Below are 19656 nucleotides of genomic sequence, written 5' to 3'. Positions count from 1 at the left end.
TTTTTTCTAAGCGTAAAATAGGAACAACAGGGTTACGTTCAGTGACCAGTATCTCGCACCAGAAGACACCTGACAGACATCCAACACGATATTGGATAGGGCCATTTTGAGGCATCCCTGGTGGCCATTTTAAACAGGTGTTAGTGCTCTTACATGTGTAAATGAGGGGTCCAATTCCTGTTTTAGGCCCCGTCTATAAAATTTGATATCACAGAGCGAAGAAAAAGCCAGGCCTGCTATACTCAACATTTTTAAGAAATCTCTGGTCGACCGCTGTGGAGCAAGAATTCCCAATCCACCTCTGCCAATTAGACTTACCTTTGAACCGCTGCTGGTGAGGCAAGTGGCACGATATTCATTTCTTCAAATGGGTCAGCTGCCTGTGGAGTCGTGTCAGGTACCCGCAGTTCATCCAATTAATATTGTTGAGTCCCTAGGCCTAATTTCAGGCCATCTCAGGCTTCTAGGTTTGCACACACCTTGAGATGATGTTGCCACCTTCATGTCTGAAACGGGGTGCCAATGAATTTATGACTTCAGGACTTTGTTACGGCTTGACTGACTTACACTGAAGATCCTTTTAAAACTATCTTTCTATACTGATGAAGCAGCTTAGCAGGTTGATCTGCTTTCTCACAACAGGCATTGTTCTGGACAGTTTTGTATTTATGAAGATCTCACTTGAGAGTGTCTGAGATCTTCTCAAAATCACCACCTGCCATTACAAATCAGGCACATTGGTTTGGTATAAGATTGCTGCATGCAAGAAAGGTGATAACTGAAATTTTCAGAGTGAAATTCCTCCTGTTGATAAATTTATTGGAAAAAAGACAGAAGGAAGAGAAATAATCCTGTAACAAACAACATTTTTGGGGGCTATTTTGTGTGACTCCATATCTAAGGGTTGAGTGTCCCTTGGGAGGAGCTCGAGTCCTAGAATTAACCTTATGCTATTTTGACCCTACTTCCAAATTATTCTCCTGCCTACTGAGGCACTTTGACTGGAAATAGAGTCTTGCAAAATTATCTCATTATTCTCAGCCTATAAAAAAGTCCTGAATCATCTGAAAAGTGGTTTTACGCTGCATTTACATAATTATAGCAGGGATCTGAAGCAGTTTCAAATCAAAAAAACCTTTTAAAATCATAGAAGTTTACTACATTGAAGGAGGCTATTCAGCCCATTCCATCTAAATTAATCTCACTCCCCCCTTGGCCCTTCAGTGACAGGCATCTTATCAGACAGTGGCAATCCATGCCAACCTGCTCCACTGGGAAAAGAGGTCTTGTTCCAGGAGGCTGCAGATGCCAGCAGTGACCTGCTGTAAAAGCTTGAGCCTCCTGAGGCACAGGGGTTCACACATGCTGAGAGAGCTGATCCTCTGCCTGTAGACTCTAAGTTAAGGAGTTCTTGCCTCCTTCCAGCTGGATATCGATGTCCATCCTCTCTGCCCTGTGGAAGGGCATGCAGCTGAGCAGATGGCAGCCAGAGAAGGTGTTGATGGTGGTGTTGCTTCTGCTCTTACCCCTCATCAGAGGTGCAAGATGCATCTGCATAAGCTGCTCCCATGCCGTGCTGCAGGCTGGCAACAGGGAATTGCAGCTGAAAGTGAGTGAAGTGCTCATCAGGTGAAGTGCCTTCCAAGAAGTTGGCAGCCACCTGTCAAACAGCGAAAGCATCTCTGAGAGAAGAAGTGCTTTGAACAGCAGCCTCTCACCTGGCCATGGCTGGATCTCTTCAGTTGCACTGATCAAAGCCTTCCCAGCTTGTCAGTTTCTCTGAAGAAGCTCTTCCCACTGTGCACTTGCCTGGTGAGTTGCTGACAGGTCAGGAAACAGGTACTCAGGCTGGGAAATTCAGAATTGAAGGTTAAAACAGTTCTTCATTGGCTTTTTAAATACCTTAATTACTTACCCGACAGATCCAAGGGGATCCTCACTTGCCCTCAATCCCATCCTGATGAAATCTGGAAGATTTTGGCATAATCTGGGGGATTTAATTCCCCACCTGCTCCCAAACTCGCCTCCCCTTGTCTTTAAAAATTCCACTCTTGGGCTGGGATTTTAGTCTTGGTGACGAGGGTCTTTACCACCTCTTCTGGAGAAGGCCCACCAAATCAACTGCCAATTAGGCACTTAAGTGGACAGCAGCGGGCCTTCCCCGGGATCAAGGACCCCAACAACAGAAGTTCTGCTTGCTGAGAGCTGCTGGCCAATCAGAGGCTGGATTTTTTTAAAATTTATATTCCAAAAAAATACCTTATTCACAAAAATCTGTAAAAATACATTACAAAACAGTTCAAACTTGAATCTTGACAAGTGCAAAACAGATCAGATTCCTTCTATACAGAATGTGAGTTTTCTCATAACTCTTGCCATTCCATTTTACATGCAACGTACATTTGCATTACACAGCAAAAACATATTTGGTGCATTCAGCCCAAAGGGTTTTACATGGTTTCCAGCCTCTCGGTATACTATGGAGGGAGAACCTTACACAGTGGCCTTTCCCATTGAGCCTTTGCGGCGGCTGAATCCAAGTTTTAGTGCGTTCCTCAGCGTGTAGTCCTGGACCTTGGAATGTGCCAGTCTGCAACATTCGGTCGTGGACAACTCTTTGCACCAGAGGACCGGCAAGTTTCGGGCAGACCAAAGAGCATCTTTCACCGAGTTGATGATCCTCCAGCAGCAGTTTATGTTTATCTCGGTGTGCGTCCCTGGGAACAGCCCGTAGAGCTACTCAGGATGTTACAGAGCTGCTCAGGATGAACCTTGACAAAAACCACTGCATCTCTTTCCACACTTGCTTTGCAAATGCATATTCCAGAAGAAGGCAGATGACGGTCTCTCCCCTACCGCAGCCACCTCTGGGGCAGCATGTGGAAGCAGTGAGACTCCGGGCGTGCAGGAAGGATCTGACAAGGAGGGCCCTTCTCACCACCAGCCAAGCTACGTCTTTGGACTTGTTTGAAAGTTCTGGCGATGAGACATTCCACCAAATGACTTTGGCAGTCTGTTCGGGCAACCATCCGACAGGATCTATCATCTCATTTTCCCGCAGGGCCTTGAGGACCTTCCGTGCAGACCACTGCCAATCAGAGGCTGGCAGCTCTTTAATTGAGCAATGTGACCATGGAGGCAGTGGCTGATGCTAGTACTGGACTCACCAGAAGCCCTTGAACCAGGCCAGAGGTAAGTCACAGCAGGAAGGGTTTTTTGGGGTAGGGGTCACGGGGAAGGGGGCATGGCAGCAAGGGCGGGGAGGTGGATGTTCAGTGGGCCCCCCCACCCCCGCTTCCTGATGTTGGATTCAGGCACTAAGTGCCTTTTAACAAGAGAGAAGCAGTGGGAGGGGAGAGGAGAGGATTTAGAAAGTGGCAAAACCTTGGAGATTGCAGAGAAGCAACGGGAGAGGAGAGGATTTAAAAAATGGCAAAGCCTTGGAGATTGGAGAGAAGCAACGGGAGAGGAGAGGATTTAAAAAGTGTGCCAGAACCTCGGAGATTCAGAGAGAAGCAGCACAAGAGGAGAGGATTCAGAGTGTGACATGAACAGAGTGCTGGGAGTTGGGGGAGGAGGGTGAGAAGAGGAAGGAGGTGCTCCTTTGCTTTTTCTAACTTTTTCACCCTGTAGGATTTGGTTCTTACTCTACTCCAGGGGATGAAGCCAGCTGTTTGGTGAGTATTTGGTCTATTCTATTCCTATGGTTTACAATAGTACAGGAACTGGTGGTAAGGTTAATAAAATATGTAAAAAGGAAAATAAATAATTAAATAAAATAATTAGGTGGTTAATTAAAACACATTAAGGATAGCAGGACAGGTTTTGTGTCATGGCTGCAGCATGTGGGAGCTCCTGGATGCCAGTGTGTTCCAGGGCAAACATGTCTGCAGTAAGTGTTTGCATCTCAAGGAGCTTCGTCTCAGAGTCATTGAGCTGGAGGCCAAATTGCAGACACTACAACATATCAGAGAGGGGGAAAGTTACCTGACGCTTTGTACCAGGAGGCGGTCACACTCTTTAGGATAGGGTCTTATGATTCGGTCAGTGATCAGGGACAAGAAAGTGTTGCTGTAGCTGAGGCAGGTAAGGGGACCCAGAGGGCAGGAGTACAGGTGCCTCAGCCTTGGTGATTTTCCAACAGGTTTGAGGTTCTTGCAGCTTGTTTGAATGAGAGTGGGGGTGCAGGTTGGATGAGGTAACTGACCATGGCACCATGGCACCATGGTACCATGGTACCATGGTACAGGAAGCCATTCAAGTGGGGGGAGAAACAAGGAATGTAGTGGTAGTAGGGGACAGTATAGTGAAGGGGCTTGGCACTGTTCTCTGCAGCAAAGAGCAAGAGTCCATAGGGCTGTGTTGCCTGCCCGGTGCCAGGGTTCGGGACATCTGCTCAGGGCTGAAGAGGAATTTATAGTGGGAGGGGGAGGATTCAGTCATCTTAGTCCATGTAGGTACCAATGACCATGTAGGCAGGACAAGGAAGGAGGGTCTGCATAGTCAATATGAGGAGCTAGGCACCAACTTAAGCAGAACCTCAAAGGTAATAATCTCTGAATTATTACCTGAGCTATGTGCAAATTGGCATAGGGCAAATAAGGTTACAGAAATGAATGCATGGCTGAAAGACTGGTGTGGTAGAAATGGGTTCAGGTTTGTGGGACACTAGCACCAGTACTAGGGAAAGTAGGGGCTGTACTGTTGGGACAGTCTACACCTGAACCGTGCTGGGGCAGGTGTTCTTGCGAGCCACAAAACTAGGGACGTAGAGAGGGTTTTAAACTAAATAGTGGGGGCAAGGGATCAAATTTGGGAAGATGTGGTAAATCAAAGAATAGAGACAAGGCAAGAGAGAAAGGTATTAATATTGGAAATGATAAACAGACCATGACAGGAAGGGATAGAGAGTACAAATCTAAGAGTAAATCAGCAGTCAAGGCTATACATTACAAAAATAATAAAAAGGACAAAACTAAAGGCTCTGTATCTGAATGAATGTAGCATTTGAAACAAAACAGATGAACTGAGAGCCCAAATAGAAATAAATAAGTACAATTTGATAGCCATTACAGAGACATGGCTGCTGGATGACAGAGATTGAGACCTGAATATTGAAGGGTACATGACATTTAGGAAGGACAGGAAGCTAGGAAAAGGTGGAGGGGTGGCTCTGTTAACTAATTATGTTATTAGCACATTAGAGAGGGATAACCTAAGTTCAGGCAAGCAGGATGTAGAGGCGGCTTGGGTGGAGATGAGAAATGATAGAGGCAAGAAATCACTCGTGGGAGTGTTGTAACCATACAGTAGGACAGGGTATAAAGGAAGAGATAATGGAGCTTGTCAGAAAGGTACAGAGATAAACATGGGGAATTTTAATCTACATATAAGACTGGAAAAATCAGATGGACAAAGGTAGCCTAGATGAGGAGTTCATAGAATGGAAGGAGGGGAACAGAAAGCAGGAGCAGACTACAGGACCGAATGGCCTACTTCTGCTCCTAATTCGTATGTTTGTATGAAACTTCAGGCCAGCTAGCTTGACATCTGTCTGAGGGAATATGTTCGAAGCTATTATTAAAGACATTATAGCAGGGCACTTAAAAAATTCAAGGTAATCAGGCAGAGTCAACATGGTTTTGTGAAAGGTAAATCATGTTAACCAACTTATTAGATTTATTTGAAGAAGTGTTGCTGTAAAGGGAACCTACTGGATGCACTGTACTTAGATTTCCAGAAGGCATTTGATAAGGTATCACATCAAAGGTTATTGCAGAAAATAAAAGTTCATAGTGTAGGGGGTAAGTATGGATAGAAGATTGGCTAGCTATCAGGAAACAGAGAGTAGGCATAAATGGGTCATTTTCTGGTTGGCAAAATGTAACGAGTAGTGTGCCACAGGGATCCGTGCTGGGGCCTCAACTTTTTACAATTTATAAAAATTACTTGGATGAAGGGACCGAGGGGTGTGGTTGCTAAATTTGCTGATGACATGAAGATAGATAGGAAAGTAAGTTGTGAAGAGGATATAAGGAGGCTTAAAAAGGATATAGATAGGTTAAGTGAGTGGGCAAAGATCTGGCAAATGGAGTATAATGTGGGAAAATGTGAAATTGTCCATTTTGGCAGGAAGAGTAAAAAAAGCATATTATCTAAATGGTGAGAGATTACAGAGCTCTGAGATGCAGAGGGATCTGAGTGTCCTTGTGCATGAATTGCAAAAGGTTAGTATGCAGGTTCAGCACGTAATTAGTAAAGCTGATAGAATGTTATCGTTTGTTGCGAGGGGAATTAATGACAAAGGTAGGCAGGTTATGCTTCAGTTATACAGGGCATTGGTGAGACCCCATCAGGCTAGGATGTAACAAGAGACCACCCCCACCCCCACCCCACCCCATTGGTGCCGGCAAGCATCCTGCACAGCTTTGCTTGGCATGCTCCACGTATGTCGCCAGGCCCACCCGCCACTGGACTAATCCTGGCAGTGGTGGATGAGGCCCATAATTGGGCATTAATTGCCCACTTAAGGACCTCAATTGGCAGCGGGGTGGGAAAACTGTTTAGAGGCCTTCCCCCCCCCCTGCACCTAGAGGCCTGCTACCCGGCCCGAAACCGACGGGACCCGACGACATGTGTGGGTTTGGGTCGGGCCAGGCCCATCTTCCGGGGCTGGCTTTCGGGCTCGGGTCGGCTCGGGCCAAATCCAGATCGAGTCGGGTCAGGTTGGGCCGAACTCACACAGTAAGTGCTCTGCCGGTAAGTATTAAAATTAAAAAACTTACCTGAGCTGGGAGTACGGGACGAAACTGAGTCTACGCAGTGAGCGAGTAACGTCACTATGACATCATCGTGCATGCGCTGCGGCTTCTTGTGGATTCGATGTTAGGAAGTTAAGTAAAGGGATGGTTGGGTCGGGTCGAGTAGTGGCGGGTTCGGGTCGGGTCAGGCTCAGGGCAAAATCGGAGGGACTTGGGCCAGGTCGGGCTCTGGTCCGCTGTGGTTCGGTTGGGTTCAGGTCGGGTTCTTTTTCCCAACCTAAAGCAGGCCTCTACCTGGACCTAATTTGGGTCCCCTCGTCACCATCCTGCCTGATTATATGCTCTCCCTGCCTCCAAAGCCGATGTGGGGGAGAGCATAAAACTCCCCCCTTATTGCAGAACAACCTTTTTTTAAAACCTCAATCAAATGTTATTGCTTTTACTGTTTATTAAACAGTGCAGCAGACAGGACTGTAATAAGAATGGATGTGGGCTGCTGGGCAAAGAAAAGGAATTGAGATAAATTAAGGTGGAGTATCAACAAAATTTATTTTGGCATGAGGCATAATACCGTTTTGTAGTGATGCAAATCAAATACAATTTTATATAAAGTCTGCATGTTTAAGTTTCACATGGAGTATCGAGGCTCATGCATGTCAGTAACAAACATTTCTATAACTGTTATTTTATCATTTTCAGAGTTGGAAGAGCTTAAGGTTTCATGTCCAACCCAGAGGGCGGTGAGCATCTGGAACTCACTGCCTGTAAGGGTGGTGGAGGCAGAAACCCTCATCACGTTTAAAAAGTACTTGGATATGCACTTGAAGTACCATAACTTACAAGGCTACAGACCAAGAGCTGGAAAGTGGGATAAGTCTGGATGGCTACTTGTATGTTAGCGCAAACACAATGGGCTGAATGGCCTCCTTCCGTGCTGTAAATTTCGATGACTCTATGAAACTCTTTTTATTTGTTTTAATAATGCTGGTGACACTGGGAAGCCAGAACTAACTGCCCATTCCTGGTTTCCTTGAGGACATTTACAGAGCAGAAGGCCCCCAAGGCCCAAGTAAACCTGTAAATTTAAAAAGCAAACTAACTTACTTTTGAGCCTGTCTTCAGTTTACTGTGGGGCCCCCTCAGGCCCTCCATTCTAGAGCAGGGTCCTGGTGCATTAACCCAACCAGCATCTCAGTGTCCTATGGCTGCAGAAACAGTTAATTGATGTGAGAGGATCAGGAGGCCCCCTTGTACCTCGCCTGCATCGATGTGCTGCGCCTATTGGAGATATAGGCCCAAATCCACACTCTTCCCCCTCACCATCCCCCTCCCCCATCCCAGGGAAGCTCCAGAAACTCAGGCTAACGTAAATGTCAGGAAGATTGACACCAATATATATTTTGCAATAATTCTGTTTACCCAATACAATCTTCAAATGGATGCTTCTTTCTAAAAAATCATACTATTTAAACACACCAAAACCAAATTTGTTGCTAAAGCTTTCTGCGTTCAACTCCCACCTTAGCTCTATTACAGAAATTCCGAACAACAATATGGTGTTAAAATCAAGTTGATTTTTTTTTGGTGGTCGAATCCTTTGCTTTCCTCATCCATATAGGGTAGATGTAATGAGTCTTGTCAGTCTCAACTACATGCAGGCAGAGAGGGGTGAAGAACAAGATAGAGACGGTTTATAAAAACCCCACTTGAAGCCATGTACTGAACGAAAAACAACGAAACGTTTCCACTTCTACAATTTAAATAAGAAAATACAGAGCAAAATAAAGAATCTTGTTTAGAAATCTTACTTTAAGAAAACAAGATGTAGAATTTTAATGATGAGGAATTTTCAGAGCCCTTATTAGTGGAAAGAGTGAAAACATTCCTAAACCAATTTGCAGCATCCTCTCATCCGTGTTTCTTTACAGCTAAATTGAATGTTATTGAATTTTTGCATCACTTTATAGGTTGCACTGTTCTGTTTAAGGAAGAAATATCGATGCTAGTCCTGAGGCAAAATGTGCAGTGACTAGGGACAGAAATCATAGTCTGACCAGCAACAAACCCAATTGATTAAAACATGAAAACTGTCTGCATTTTACAGGATAGGAGATGTTTTCCTTTTTTGTCCCCATAGGAGATATGTCTTCAGTCAGATGTGACATAATATACAAGGTTATGATTTAAACTTTAGACAGCTATATATTATTCAATGGACAGCTCTCCTATTTCCTATTATTTCACCAAGGTTTATTTGGCATAGGATATTGTGGACAAGAAGAAAGGACAATCTTCTGAGATCACTAGGGAAACAGATGCCTGGAATGGATTCTGTGGTACCACCTCCTGTCAGCCTTGAACTGGTAAATAGATGGCTTATATGAACAGCCATAAGACAGACAGGGAACCAAATACCAGGGGACGGACAATCACATCCTTCTCCAGCCTGCTTGGTCACAACAGAAAACAGATCTTTTGGTTAGATAGGCTGACGTCGTCATGTAAATTGATGTCTGGAGCAAAATCCTTTCCCAGGGAAATAGATGTTTCAGACTACTGGTCACTGGACTGTTAAGGAACAGATTTCTTTGGATGGGTAATCACTGGAACATCAGAGAAAGACTGGATCTGTACAGTAAAGTAACTATATATGTGTGTTAGTATGCTCACAGGGTAAACTGTGCTTTGGGATATTACAATTTGAATACTTAAACACCTCAGTTGAAACAGCGGACAGAGAATTTTCATACACTTGTATTAAGCTTAAATCGCCCTGTTAGATTTCTAAAACCTACCTGACAATTGCTGTCAGTTGCTTCAGTAGGTGGGGGCTTAGTGGCCCTGACTTTAACTGCTTATGCCTGGATGAAACAGATGAGGCCCGAAAAGAAAGTTTAAAAGTTTTATTTTAGGTTTCCTTGTGGGCCACGAGCGTTAGGAGTGCTCAGCCGAGTCTCACAAAGAAACCTTGGGCTTCACTTGCACAGGTTACACCCCTCCCGATCTTTCACAGAGGCTTCCCACACACATAGGAATCTCTGTCTAGCCTTTCTCTCTGCATCCCCATCCCGATCTCTGCCGAGGAGTCCCCACCTGCTGCCACAATCTCGATTGTTCACAGAGGCTCCCCCCGACTGTTCCCATAGCTTGCTGGCTTTGGTCTCCTGCCACCAGATACCCACTCTGTCCACTGGCCAGGTAGTAAATCTGGCAGCGTGTCAGGCAGAACTGTGCAGAAATTAATCAAAATGAGGCCCTACTGTTAAGATCGGCAGGGACTTCACATCCCCAACCTTGCTGGGTTTATCACTCATTACTAGGCTCCCTGCACACTTACTACCCCTTGTTAAAATCAAGGCCAATATTTATATGTGGTACATTTTTTTAACTTCTGAGATTGCATGATATTCCAAGTGATGCATGTATGCGCATACCCAATCGCTCACTGTCCTCAGATTGCTTTCAATCAGTGGATTGCAACAGCAAAAGTTTACCTGTTTAATTAATTCTCTGCCTCTCAGTCTCATCCCTCACAATATAACATATTGCCCCCAGTAGAGGCTGCAGTCATTAATGCTTACATAATGTCACTCTCTCAGGCACTTAGTCTCATCTCTCTCAATACAACATAAAGGCACAACTTGCTAAAGCTCACCCTCTTTCAGTCTCTGTATCTCATTTCCATTTTTTCTCAGTAGAGCTTATTGCAGAATAATAAAAGTTTGGGCTGTTATTTTCCACCATGCCATGATATGCACACCACTAGCCAACCTTCAACACTAGCATGTTCATATCATTTCCATTTTTTCTCAGTAGAACTTGTTGCAGAATAATAAAAGTTTGGGCTGTTATTTTCCACCAAGCCATGATATGCACACCACTAGCCAACCTTCAACACTAGCCTATCATATGACTACATAACAGTATAGCAGTTATAATGACAGAGCACACAATAGTAATGCTCCATACAATAAAGCAACACCATTGCCCTAAGAATTTAAAAAAACTTAGGACAAGCTGGTGATTTCAGTGCATGTAGGTTATTAAAGAGATGTATGACAAGACATTGTCTTTTATGGAAAATCAGTCATCCAGTAATTTGTATCCATATTGCTCATCAGCTTGAATATGCCTCACATTACCAAGCAGTTTCGTTTTCAGTAAACAAGCAACTTTCATCATTCATCTTCCATCTCATTGCTGTCAATAGAAGGCTCCAAAACAGAAATATATGGAAAGTTAAGTTTAAGTAATGAATTGTATTCATTCAGACAATTAAAGAAAATATCTTACAACAAGAAGTAATTTTGAAATATTTCCAATTCTGAGTTATTGATTAGTACAATGGACAAATAGTTACAGAATGTCCCTCTATATGTATGTATGGTACCATTTCTTAGAGGGAGAACGGAGACTCCCTCTTGAAAGTACTGATATTTACTATCATTCATAGGAACATAGGAAATAGGAGTGGGAGTAGGCCATCCAGCCCCTCGAGCCTGCTCTGCCGTTCAAGCAGATCATGGCTCATCTTCTCCTCAACGCCATTTTCCCGCACTATCTCCATATCCCTTGATATCTTTAATATCTGGAAATCTATCGATCTCTGTCTTGAACATATTCAATGACTGAGCCTCAACAGCCCTCTGGGGTAGAGAATTGCAAAGATTTACTACCCTCTGAGTGACGAAATTCCTCCTCATCTCAGTCCTAAATGGCCTACCTGTTATTCTAAGACTGTGTCCCCTGGTTCTAGACCTCCCAGCCAGGGTAAACATTCTTTCTTGCATCAACCATGTCGAGCCCTGTAAGAATTTTGTATGCTTCAATGAGATAATTCCATTCTATTTTTCTCTGTTTTTGCATTTTTTGCTGTTGAGAGATCCTTTACCAATGCTGATCCAAAACTGCCTACAGTCTACATTACAGGGTGACCAGGCCTTTGATTTTCTCTCCAAGTGCAACCCTTGCCCCCACCCCTGATGATGACACAGATATGATTCAGAATTCAGCTTCTGAAGGATTGCAAGTGAACTCACATCCATTGCATTGCTTCATGGCACTCTAATACAGTGCCATTTTCTTAAAGCAACAGATAACATTCATTTCCTTATCATCTGAACTCTTCCAATGCTATTCTTCCCTAAATAAATCCCAATCAACTCAATTTGGATAGATCTGATTTCAAATTTGGCTCAGAATTCATCTCTGCCGCTAAGTGAATGACAATGAAGTTTCCTTTTGTTGTGACATTTTTACTTGGACTGGACATAATCTTATATCCATAGCCACATGATGGAAGGGTTTACTGAGAACAAAATACCATGGAATTAAAATTATTCAAATGAGCATTTATTTTGCAATGGCTACCCCACTTCTCATTCTTTAAATCTTAAAATTTTAAGTCTGACTATCAAAGCTCCAATATTCCCATTTCATTCATGGGGAGTAATGCAATAAAGCTGCAGTATCTGTTTTCCAACAGTAGCGATGAGAAGGATGAAATCACTGAAAAAGTACAAACAACAGGCTGTGTCAGTTTGATTTGCTTTACGAAAAGCTCCTTCACTTACATTTCATCTTTGTGGAATTCTGCAAATGATACCATATGAAAGATCTAAACTATATGTCAGAGACTGTGTTTGACTGTGAATTGGTGTGCATTAGTTTAAAATATGGAAAACAAAAGGAATTTAGCTTAACTGGGCCTATTTTGAATTTAGATGCGTTTCTCCCTTTAAAAAGGAAGTGCAATTTAGATTTAGAAGGATAATAAAAGCACTGTTTGTTTTCTATCAAAAAAGTAGGGAAAAGAAGTTTGTCTTCCATAAAGTAGGGATCAACGGATGGTTGATATTGGGAAGGAAAGGTCCGTGATACAGTAGCTATATAAGGACGCTGGATGGAGTGCACTAGTTTGACTTTATGGCATCGAGTTGCCACTTGGTTGTGCTGCTTTTCTTGGCGTAATTCAGTTGAAATCGGCATAACCAGTGCAAAAGATCATAGCATTTTAAGCTCAAATTATGTTCGGTGTAACATGAGTTTCCGCAATCTTTCGCAATTTAAAAAATATCCTTCTAGAAGCCAGCCCCACACATAATAATGGCCATTTCCCAGACTAAATTAAAAATTTCTGCCAAAAGCACTCATTTACAGGCCTTTGAGGAGGCTCAAAAAATGAAGGTGGCTCTTTCGGGTGCAAGATTACCAATAGGAACATTTTTAATAGCTTTTGATTTTTTAAAAATTTACTAAAAACTAACTACTGTACCCCAATATAAGTAGGAAATGGTTCCATATATTTTTTTAAATTCATTTTTATTCATTTAAAATCAGGTTATTCACAGGTGCTGGATTGACACTGTGATTAAAGATGCTTTTTTCTTGATGAACCCATTTTAGACCGATTGCGCTGGTTCATGGCAGATTTTATGTTTGGCGATGTTCAAAAGACTTTAGTGAATGGAAACTTGAGAAAAAGGAACATTTTTCGAAACGAAAGCAATTTTCAATGCAATTTGCACCCATTTCACCGATTGCTCCCAAAGCGGAAAATCTATCCTTATGTAACCTTCATTTAAACTTTAATTTCTTTGATGTTCCAGTGAACAGAGGCAGAGAAGGAGGTTGCACCCAACTCCATGGGCTGGATTTTTAGTCCCCAACAGGGGCGGGCACCATCTCCCCAGCTCCATCCCACCCCCGGGCATTTCCCTTGAGTTGAGATGGGATGGGGGGAGTGGCAGGGCTACCGTCCGCAAGCGGCCAGCAGCTAATTGAGCTGCTTAAGGGCCTATTAAGGCCTGTTGTTGGAGGCCAACTGGGATTTTCCAGTCAGTCTCCAGGTTCCCGCAGGAGGCAAGGGCCTGGAGTTGCCTGGAGTGCTGGCCTCCCAGGAGCAGAAGGGGGGGCCAGCACTCTAGGCAGGCTTAGAGGCCCTCCCTGTCTGGGTTCAGCAGCAGATGCAGGCCACCCCATTGAGGTCTCTCTCCCCAACCACAGGGGTGACCTTGTTGCAAAGGCAACCCTGCCCTCTGGCCATTAATTGGCCAATTCAGGGAAAAAAAAAAATCACAAGTGAGCGACTGTTCCCTGAGGGGACTTCTGACCTGCATTAGAGGCTGACAACCTGCCCCATATTTCCAAACAGTATTGTGTAGATATAATTCGGAGATCCATGGCAATCCGATGAGGACTGTCTATTTGCAGAAGTGCTCTGTTTCTTTCATAGTCCAAAGAGAGCTGTATTTCTACGATCCCACAAAACCCAGAGAGGTGCTCCCTACTCAGTACTGAATTATTTTTATTCACTAACAGTAGACTTCATAACATGAAGCTGCTTCTGTACAATATAAAATCAGTTCAGTGACAGGTAGTTTTAATTATTCTGTGTGGTCAAAAGTATTGTACAGATGTGAAAATTGGAGCTTGAGCTAAAGCCAGAAGGAGGTTAGAGGTGTTTGACTTATGAAACTATAATGTACATTGAAAATTAGTTGGACAAGGAGTATAACTAATGAGATGAGCCTTGAACTAGCACAAGAGAGAAGTGATGAGACTGATTACATTGAGAAAGATGGCCAACTGTGGGAAAATTTCTTCTGTGCATTATAAGTGGCAAAATTAGAAACCCGTTCTTGATATATGACTTTATGATTTTGTTACACAGAGGAAATCACGGCCTCCATATTTATTACAGATGTCATGCTTTCATCACCAGCTGGTTCTTGGCTATATTTATGCCCTACATGAGCCTTTTTGCACTCTACTTCATCCAATCCTATCAGCACATTGTTCTATTCCTTTCTTCCTCATGTATTTACCCCTTACATGTATCTATGCTATCTGCCTCTACTACTCTATGTGGTAGCAAGTTTCACATTCTAACCACTTTCTGAGTAAAGGAGTTTCTCCTGAATTCTTTATTGGATTTATTAATGACTATCTTATATTTATGACTGCAGTTTTGAACTCCACCACAAGTGGAAACATCTCTATATTTACCCTATCAAATCCCTTCATAATCTCTAAAACCTCTATTAGATCACCCCTTAGCCTTCTCATATCTCAAATAATCAGCCATTTTTTTGTTTAAAGTGCACTGTATTAAAAATGTCTCCTTCCAAACCAGAAACATCACTTCAAAAGTGTTTATAGTCATGCTGAATACATTTAAATTGTGCCTTTAGGTTAATCATAGCAGATGATGTGCCCTCCCCTCTTTCCCAATTCATGACCAGTATGAATTCTAGATCACAGATTTGGAATGTTTGATTTGAGTTTAAATCTGTGCAGCTCATGTCACCCACATGACTGTAGCTGAAGGGCAGCTTTCCCCACACACAGTTGGGCACCAGCATCGATCAAACCACTTTTCAATTCTATTCCTTTAGAAATGAACCCAGTGATTTGTTTATATTTTTATGGCCTTGTTACTTTTAATGATTGTGAATCTGTATCCCTAGATCCCTTTTCTCCTCTAGCCCACTTAAACTCTTATTTTCCAAGGAGTATGTGGCCTCCTTATTCCTCCTAATAAAATGTATCACCTTATGTAGCTATATTGAAATTCATTTGCCATTAACATGCCCAGTCTGCAAGTTTATAAACTTCTTCAGGAAATATTGTGAAATTCTTCACAGAAGAGGGATCAACATAGAGAATAAACTTGATAGTGTAGTGAAGGCAAAAACCCTGTAATCATGTAAAAAAGAAATGGATGCTATAATGGAGATGTGTTAAGGTCACTGGGCCAAATGACTTTCCTCATCCAGAATTATATTGAAATCTTGTAACACAAAGTTGTGGCAAATAATGCTCCATAACCAGCTCCTATTGTCTTTTCTGGCTCTCATTCTGGTTCAAGGATAGCTACTAAACTGAATGGAGTCGGACCCATGTGACCATCGAGGCACTGACTGAGCAGCCAGGGCGATTCCTCAATAGGAAGGGATTCCATTCCCTAAGTGTTCAGCTAGTATGCGACCATAATAAGTGCTTTATGCAGCTGTATGCACAGTATCCTGGAAGCTCCCATGATACCTTCATCCTCCAGCAATCGCAGATGCCACAGCTGTTCATGGAGCCATCGGAAATTCATGGATCGCTTTTAGCAGATAAGGCTTACATGTTGAAGAGATGGTTAATGACTCCAGTGCGTTACCCTGCCATGGAGGTTAAGAGACACTACAACTGATGCCACTCGAGCAGAAGGGTCATCATTGAGTAGGCCATCAGCCTGCTGAAGATAAGGTTCAAGCTCCTTGACTGGTCGGGTGGCGCCCTCCAGTACACTCCCTCAAGGGTCTCACGCATTGTGGTGGTCTGCTGCACTCTCCATAACATGGCCCTCCAGAGAAGTGTGGACCTTGAAGAGGAAGAAGTGCTGGAATGGGACAGCTCCTCAGAGGACGTGGAAGACGAGGAATAGGAGGAGAAAGTTGAGGACAAGGAGGAGCAGACTGAAGGAGATTTGGAGAATTGTTGCAGGGATGTGGCCGTGGTAGGCTCTGGAGGCGGAGTGCCTATCAGGATGGCAGGGACACTGGGGCTACTCTAATCCAGACACTTTTCATCTGAGCGAGACTCAGTCTGCAGGACATTTGGAGATGAGAGATGAGAGTCTTCTTCACCTAAATGAGAGCAAGCATTCATTGACAACAAAGGTCAGCAACCTTCCAATGACACAATCACTGCAAGGCTCTAGAGTCTCCACCTGACACTCTCTTCCCCAACACACTCCTATGCTTTGCTGACCCTTATTTTCCATTCTCCTGTCTTTCACCATGATGAAATGGAAACACACAAGTTTGTCTTAGTGCAATAACATTCCCAGTGCTTTATCTCATGACGGTTCAATATCATTTACGACAAAAATACCCAAGTGACCCATAAAGTGACATCATCGATGCAGTGACTCCACTCACTGCCACTCCTATGAGTTGCATCCCCTGTGGCTGAGAATGAAGTGGAGGTAAACTGCTCATTTGTGCCTGTCTGGGACTGATATTCCCGTGGCAGTCGGCCTCGGTGTAGATGTGCCAGGGCAGCATCTCCAAAGGCTATTGCATTGGCATCACTGAAGGGGCAGTCTCTGTCACAGGGCCTTACTCTACAGATGCTTTATCCATCAGAGGGGCCATGGAGGCCGATGATGATGACGGAGCCCATGAGGGGTGACCCTCTCATCACCATCTGGTGCCTCCTCAGCCCTGTCATGGCACGCTTCATCGTTTGAGGGAACCACCAGCATCCACTCCATGCATCTTTGCGCTACTGACCAGACAATGCTACTGACTGTGAAATAGACTCCTCCATTCTCATACTGTGACTCTGGCAGGTGGGCACGCATCTCACGCTGGTACTGCAGGTACAGCCACCTGTTTCAGGAGTCCCAAGGCTATGCATCTCTCCCGAGGGGAAGTATTTGCTAGAATGGTTGGGGAAGGTTTAAACTAAAATGGCAGGGGGAAGGGAATCTTTGCAAGGAGTCAGAGGAGGGGGGATCAAAGAGAAGAACAAAAGACAGTAAGGGGAATAAGAAAAGTAATAGGCAGAGAAATCAAGGGCCAGAATCAAACAGGGCCACGGTGAAAAATAGTGGGAAGGGGACAAGTAATGCTAAAAAGACAAGTCTTAAGGCTTTGTGCCTTAACGCGTGGAGCATTCGCAATAAAGTGGATGAATTAATTGCGCAAATAGATGTAAACGGATATGATATAGTCGGGATTACAGAGACATGGCTGCAAGGTGACCAGGGATGAGAAATGAACATCCAGGGGTATTCAGTATTTAGGAAGGAAAGACAAAAAGCAAAAGTCGGTGGAGTTGCATTGCTGGTTAAAGAGGAAATTAACACAATAATGAGGAAAAGTATTAGCGCTGATGATGTGGAATCTGTATGGGTAGAGCTGAGAAACACTAAGGGGCAAAAAACATTAGTGGGGGTTGTATATAAACCCCCAAACTGTAGTGGGGATTTGGGAATGGCATTAAACAGGAAATTAGAGACGCATGCGATAAAGGAACATCAGTAATTATGGGTGACTTTGATCTGCATATAGATTGGGCAAATCAAATTACACAATACCATAGAGGAGGAATTCTTGGAGTGTATATGGGATGGTTTTCTGGACCAATATGTTGAGGAACCAATTGGATAACAGGCCATCCTGAACTGAGTATTGTGTAATGAGAGAGGAATAATTGACAATCCAGTGGTGTGAGACCCCTTGGGGACGAACGACCATAATATGATAGAAATCTTCATCAAGATGGAGAGTGACGGAGTTGATTCTGAGACTAGGGTCCTGAATCTTAGTAAAGGAAACTATGAAGGTATGAGGCACGAGTCGGCTATGATGGATTACTTAAAGGGATGACGGTGGATAGGCAATGGCAAACATTTAAAGAGCACATGGATGAACTGCAACAATTGTTTATCCCTGTCTGGTGCAAAAGTAAAACGGGGAACGTAGCCAAACCAGGGAAATTAGAGATAGCAATTAGGTCCAAGGAAGAGGCATATAAATCTGCCAGAAAAAACAACAGACCTGAGGATTGGGAGCAGTTTAGAATTCAGCAAAGGAGGACCAAGGGATTGATTAAGAAGGGGAAAACAGAGTACGAGAGCAAGCTTGCGGGGAACATAAAAACTGACTGTAAAAGTTTCTATACGTATGTGAAGAGAAAAAGATTGACGAAGACAAATGTAGGTCCCTTACAGTCAAAAACAGGGGAATTTATTATGGGGCACAAAGAAATGGCTGACCAACTAAATGCATACTTTGGTTCTTTCTTCACAAAGTAGGACACAAATATCATACCAGAAATGTTGGGGAACACAGGATTTATTGAGAGAGAAAAACTGAAGGAAATCAGTATTAGTAGAGAAATGGTGTTGGGGAAATTGATGGGATTGAAGGCCGATAAATCCCCAGGGCCTGATAATCTACATCCCAGAGTACTTAAGGAAGTGGGTGCATTGGTGGTCATCTTCCAAGATTCTATAGACTCTGGAACAGTTCCTACAAATTGGAGGGTAGCTAATGTAACCCCACTAGTTAAAAAGGGAGGTAGAGAGAAAGCAGGGAATTATAGACAAGTCAGCCTGATGTCAATAGTGGGGAAAATCTAGAGTCCATTATCAAAGATTTTAAGCAGAGCACTTAGAGAACAGTGGTAGAATCGGGCAAAGTCAGCATGGATTTACGAAAGGGAAATCATGCTTGACAAATCTACTAGAATTCTTCGAGGATGTAACTATTAGAGTTGATGAGGGGGAGCCAGTGGATGTGGTTTATTTGGACTTTCAGAAGGCTTTCGACAAAGTCCCACATAAGAGATTAGCGTGTAAAATTAAAGCGCATGGGATTGGCAATAGTGTATTGTGATGGATAGAAAATTGGTTGGCAGACAGGAAACAAAGAGTAGGGATAAATGGGTCTTTTTCCAAATGGCAGGCAGTGACTAGTGGGGTAATGCAGGGATTGGTGCTAGGACCCCAGCTATTCACAATATATATTAATGATTTAGATGAGGGAACTAAATGTAATATCTCCAAATTTGCAAATGACACAAAACTGGGTGGGAGGGTGAGTTGTGAGGAGGATGCAGAGAGGCTTCAGGGTGATTTGGACATGTTGAGTGAGTGGGCTAATGCATGGCAGATGGAGTATAATGTGGATAAATGTGAAGTTATCCACTTTGGTAGCAAAAACAGGAAGGCAGATTATTATCTGAATGGCTATAAACTGAGAGAGGGGAATATGCAGCGAGACCTGAGTGTTCTCGTACACCAGTCGCTGAAGGTAAGCATGCAGGTGCAGCAGATGGTAAAAAAGGCAAATGGTATGTTGGCCTTCATAGTGAGAGGATTCAAGTACAGGAGCTG

This window comes from Heterodontus francisci, chromosome 7 (genome assembly GCF_036365525.1).
Source record: "Heterodontus francisci isolate sHetFra1 chromosome 7, sHetFra1.hap1, whole genome shotgun sequence".
NCBI classification, from domain to species: Eukaryota; Metazoa; Chordata; class Chondrichthyes; order Heterodontiformes; family Heterodontidae; genus Heterodontus; species Heterodontus francisci.
The sequence above is the reverse complement of the archived record's forward strand: the minus strand, read 5'-3'. Positions refer to the sequence as shown.